Source organism: Palaemon carinicauda, chromosome 27 (assembly GCF_036898095.1).
Source record: "Palaemon carinicauda isolate YSFRI2023 chromosome 27, ASM3689809v2, whole genome shotgun sequence".
Lineage (NCBI taxonomy): Eukaryota > Metazoa > Arthropoda > Malacostraca > Decapoda > Palaemonidae > Palaemon > Palaemon carinicauda.
In genome coordinates this window covers 399,548-405,469 of record NC_090751.1, presented here as the reverse complement: position 1 = coordinate 405,469, position 5,922 = coordinate 399,548, and the positions used below count along the sequence as shown (strand labels likewise).

At 36.3% G+C, this 5,922-nt stretch overlaps 1 protein-coding gene across 11 annotated transcripts in view; it reads left to right on the top strand.

The window, feature by feature from the left end:
* Nucleotides 1-5,922, top strand: part of LOC137620479 (tyrosine-protein kinase Src64B-like) — a 145,615-nt gene that overhangs the window by 36,096 nt on the left and 103,597 nt on the right. The gene's annotated exons all lie outside the window — the stretch shown is intronic.

The following is a 5,922-nucleotide window of genomic DNA, read 5'->3' as shown; positions in this document are numbered from 1 at the left end:
ATATATATATTGTCTTGCTCTGGTTGCAGCCTTGCTTCACCTGAGCAGGGGATCGATCCCTTGGGGAAGACAGGGGAAACAAATGGATCCTGTAAATATTCTATAGGTTAGTATAGTAGTGGGGTCTCATTGGCAAGGTCCATGGAATGGTTTTTTTTTGCGTGTGCAGATGAAAGGTTGTTAATACGTAAGAATATCAGTTTGGGTCGAAAATTAAATGTAATTATATATTTATATATGTATATATATGTATATATATAATATATATATATATATTTATACATATATATATATATATATATATATATATATATATTATACACACGTATATGTACACACATTCATTCTTATTAAATCCTTGTGGTTGACATTTCCCATTCACACACACACACACACCTCTTCCCCTTGTTGATAATAGTCAGCATGCTCTAATGTATATATATATATATATATATATATATATATATATATATATATATATATATATATATATATATATATATATGTATATATATATATATATATATATATATATATATGTATATATATATATATATATATTTATATATATATATACATTAGAGCATGCTGACTATTATCAACAAGGGGAAGAGGTGTGTGTGTGTGTGTGTGTGTGTGAATGGGAAATGTCAACCACAAGGATTTAATAAGAATGAATGTGTGTACATATACGTGTGTATAAAATATATATATATATATATATATATATATATGTATATATATATATATGTATGTATATATATATATATATATATATATATATATATATACTGTATACATATATATATATTCCAAGACAGTCGAAATTTCGCGTCTGAGACGAAAATACCAAATGCAATATCTTTCTCCTTGGCTTCCTTGCAGAGGTGAATGGGTGGGGGGAGTGTTTGCTGTCTTCATACCCCTTCCCCAACCCTCCCCTTCCCTTAATTTCCCCTTCGTTCCACTTCCCCAGCCCCTCTTTTGCTCTGCCCCAGTGTTCTCTTTCACATTATCTTCTTTTCTCCACTCTTCCTTCCGACATTCCCCAACTCTCCCCTTTCCCTATTTTCATTTTCCCCATTTTCCCTATCCCCCACTTTTCCCTTTCCCCCATTTTCCTGTTCCTCCATTTTTTCCCTTTCCCCATTTTCTCCTTTCCCCACACTGCCCTTCCCAACTTTTCCCTCCCACAATTTCACCTTCCCCTGCTTTCCCATCCCCAACTATCCTCTTCCCTCAATCTTCCCACTCCCCTACTCTCCCCTCATCCCACTTAGCCTTTCCCACTCTTTCCTCCCCATCTTTCCCCTACCTTACTTTTCCCATTCCCCTTCGTCATTCCCTTCCTCTACTCTCCTCTTCCCTCTCTTCCACATTTCCTTTCCCCATTCCCCTCAACCTACTCTCCTCTTCCACACACTACCCTCTTCATTTTCCATTCCCCATTCCCTTCCCCTACTCTCCTCTTCCCCACTCTCCCCCCATTTCCATGTCCCTTTCCCATTCCCCTTTCCCTTACACTTCTCTTCCCCAGTTTCCCCTCTTCATTTCCCTTCCCCCATTCCCCTTCCCCTACTCTCCCCTTCCCCACACTCCCCTCCCTATTTCCCTTCATCATTCCCCTTCCCCATTTCCTTCCCCTACTCTCCTCCTCCCCACTCCCCTTCTCCTACTCTCCTCTTCCCTACTCTCCCCTCCCCATTTCCCTTCATCATTCCCCTTCCCCATTTCCATCCCCTATTCTCTCCTTCCCTATTCCTCTTCCCCATTCCCCTACTTTCCTCCTCCCCACTCTCCCCTCCCCATTTCCCTTTCCCTTCCCCATTCACCTTCCCCTACTCTCTTCCTCCCCACTTTCCCCTCCCTATTTCCCTTCATCTTTCCTCCTCCCCAAATCTCTCCCCTCCCCATATCCCATCCCCCATTATCTACACAGCTTGATCACATCACATTAAATTCATCCCACCCATTGAATCCCATAAACAGACGTCACAATACCTATGGTCATCATAGGTAAAAGAGATGGCGTCAATGAGGAATATTTCCGATATATTTTCTTGGTTCGTTGCAGTCTTCGTTACACCATCAATATAATATGCTTCACGCTGCACTGCAGTAGCTCTGTCCCCGAAAAACTCGGATGCAAGCAGTACTGGGGCTGCAAACAGATGCATACACGCCCGTGTGGGTGTGCACGCCCACAGTACACACACACACACACACACACACACACACATATATATATATATATATATATATATATATATATATATATTGAAATACTTTTTTTGTTTATGATAAATGGAATAACCCAAAATGTATGAAAGATTAAATTTATTAAGCTTTTGAAGGGACCATCTCATAATTTTTCATACATTGAAGGTTATTATATATATATATATATATATATATATATATATATATATATATATATATATGTCTCTCTCTCTCTCTCTCTCTCTCTCTCTATATATATATATATATATATATATATATATATATATATATATATATGTATATATATATATATATATATATATATATATATATATATATATATATATATATCTTTCCTGAAGAATAATATAGTATGGTACTTCTGGTATTCTGAAGTCATTTTACGGACAGTACCAACTCCCCCCCCCCCCCCCTTCCGTACATACATACTATTGATAAGATAATGATGCCCCGCCACTCATTTCTTAACAGATAATCTGTATGACCCCTCCGCAAATAACATGTGCTGGTAATTCACCAGCTGATAGTCAAATGAGCGATAAGGTTTGTTTATCACCTAGTAAATAGGGATGTAAAGGTCGGTTTAATATATAGGTTTTCATTTGATTTGATATGAAGTGTTTATTCAAGCTTGTTAATTGGACGATGAATGAAGTAGGATTTCTCATTCTTATAGTTTACTAGTAGTAGTAGTAGTAGTAGTAGTAGTAGTAAACTATAAGAATGAGAAATCCTACTTCATTCATCGTTCAATTCTTGAATAAAAACTTCATATTAAATCAGTTGGTAAACATTTTACTACTACTACTACTACTACTACTACTACTACTACTACTACTACTTACTACTTACTACAACCCTTGTTTGAAAAGCAGAAGGCTACAAGCCTAAGGGCTTTAACAGAGAAATTAGCCTAGTGAGGAAATATAAAAGGAGACTGGCACATTGATTATTATTATTATTACTATTATTATTATTATTATTATTATTACTAACCAATCTACAACCCTGGTCGGAAAAGCAGAATGCTACAAACCCAAGGGCTCCAACAGGGAAAGCAGCCTAGTGAGGAAAGGGAGTAGGGGAATAGAAAATAAACTATTATATAAATAATGAATAAAAAATATGAAATAATTTAGGATGAGAAACAGCGTCTGGGTGAAAATAGTATATTGTTATAATCCTTATTGAAAGGTAAAGTAGAAGTTATATAAATAAAGAAACAGAGCCTACCTAAGACTCCTCACAGAGCCTACCTGAGACTCCTCACAGAGCCTACGTGAGCCTTCTCACAGATATTACCTGAGACTCCTCATAGATCACAGAGCCTACCTGAGACTCCTCACAGAGCCTTCTCACAGAGCCTACCTGAGACTCCTCAAAGAGCCTTCTCACAGAGCCTACGTGAGCCTTCTCACAGAGCCTACCTGAGACTCCTCACAGGGCCTACCTGAGACTCCTCACAGATCACAGAGCCTACTTGAGCCTCCTCACAGAGCCTACCTGAGCCTCCTCACAGAGCCTACCTGAGCCTTCTCACAAAGCTTACCTGAGCCTACCTGATCCTTCTCACAGAGCCTACCTGAGCCCTTGCAGGTCCAGTTATGGGTCCTCATTTGCATGATCCTTTTGTATTCTGGGCCTCCGTATACGTCTTCATCCTCGACACCCGAAATAGCAATTGCAACACGTCACATGGGAGAATTCTGTTATTGTTTATATCAAGGTTGTTGTCATTAGGATTCTCTCTTCGCTTCTCTTGCTCTTTTGTTTATTTATTAATTTGTTTGTTATTTACAATTTCTTTCGTTTAGCTTTTTTTTCCCCTTTGGGGTGAACCTTTTTTTCTTAGAGTTTCCTTTTTTTTCTTTTGAGTTTTTTAGTTTCCTTTTTTTTTCTTGCTGGAGTTTCCCTTTTTTTCCTTGGAGTTCTCCTTTTTTTCCCTTGGAGTTTTCCTTTTTTTCCTTGGAGTTCTCCTTTTTTCCTTGGAGTTCCCCTTTTTTTCCTTGGAGTTCCCCTTTTTTTCCTTGGAGTTCCCCTTTTTTCCTTGGAGTTCTCCTTTTTTTCCTTGGAGTTCTCCTTTTTTTTCTAGGAGAGCCCATTTTTTTCCTTGGAGTTCCCCTTTTTTCATTGGAGTTCCCCTTTTTTTCCTTGGAAATCTCCTTTTTTACCTTGGAGTTCTCCTTTTTTTCCTTGAAGTTCCCCTTTTTTCTTCTTTGAGGAGTTATAAATCTCGTTTGGGGAGTTATCTTTTCTTCCCTTTGGAGTAGTTACCCCTTTTTTCCTGTGAAGGTGTTACCCTTTCTTCCCTTTGGAGGTGCTATCCTTTCTTTCCTCTGGAGGAGTTACCCTTTTCTTTCCGTTGGAGGAGTTATCCCTTCTTCCCTTAGAAGGAGTTACCCTTTTCTTTTCTTTATTTTTGAGGAGAGAGAGAGAGAGAGAGAGAGAGAGAGAGAGAGAGAGAGAGAGAGAGAGAGAGAGAGAGAGAGAGAGAGGAATCTCTCCAATATAATAAAGTGTCTGACTATATATATATATATATATATATATATATATATATATATATATATAATATATATATATATATATATATATATATATATATATATATATATATATATATATATATATATATATAGTCATACCTGGTGAGAGGGAGGTACCCCGATACGTACACTTGGGAACCACTCTCTCTCTCTCTCTCTCTCTCTCTCTCTCTCTCTCACACACACACACACACACAAATTGCCGAACTAACTGGTTATAATTAGGAAAGATGGAGGAGGTAGGAATAGCTGAATCTATGTGTACTCATCTATCTAAATATTAAACGTAAATTTTTTATAAATGGTATTTTTATAGATACGTACATCAGATTTCTCGACGTTTTACATATGAAGGAAAATCAGAACGTTTGGGATTTCGAGTGCCCTAAGAGAGGAAATCCTAGTTGGGGAATGTGACTGGCAAACGTTCGGTGGAGAGGATATCCTTTTGATATGAGTCATTTAACCTTAAAATATGAGTTTTTTTTTTTTTTTTTGCTTTTTTAGATATATACGGGTTTCATCACTCCCTCTTAAGTTCATGGTTCTAGTATTGTCTCGTCTGGGTGATTCATTTGATAAGTTGTTAATCATTTTAGTTTAGTTAAAAGTGGATCATAAATGGTAGAGGCAAAGAATGATGACTATGTCCTATTATTATTATTATTATTATTATTATTATTATTATTACATCATTGTTATTATTATTATTATTATTATTATTATTATTATTACATCATTGTTATTATTATTATTATAATTATTATTATTATTATTATTATTATTATTATTACATCATTGTTATTATTATTATTATTACTAGTTAGGCTACAATCCTAGTTGGAAAAGCATAATGCTATAAGCCCAAGGGGTCCTACAAGGAAAATAGCCCAGGGAGGAAAGAAAACAAGGAAATAGACAAACTATTATTATTATTATTATTATTATTATTATTATTATTAGCCAGGCTACAACCCTAGTTGGAAAAGCAGAATGCTATAAGTCCAAGGGGTCCAACAGGGAAAATAGCCCAGCGAGGAAATGAAACAAGGATCTAAACAAACTACAGGAGAAGAAATGAACAAATAAAGTAAATTATTTTAAGACCAGTCACAACATTAAGATAAATCTTTCA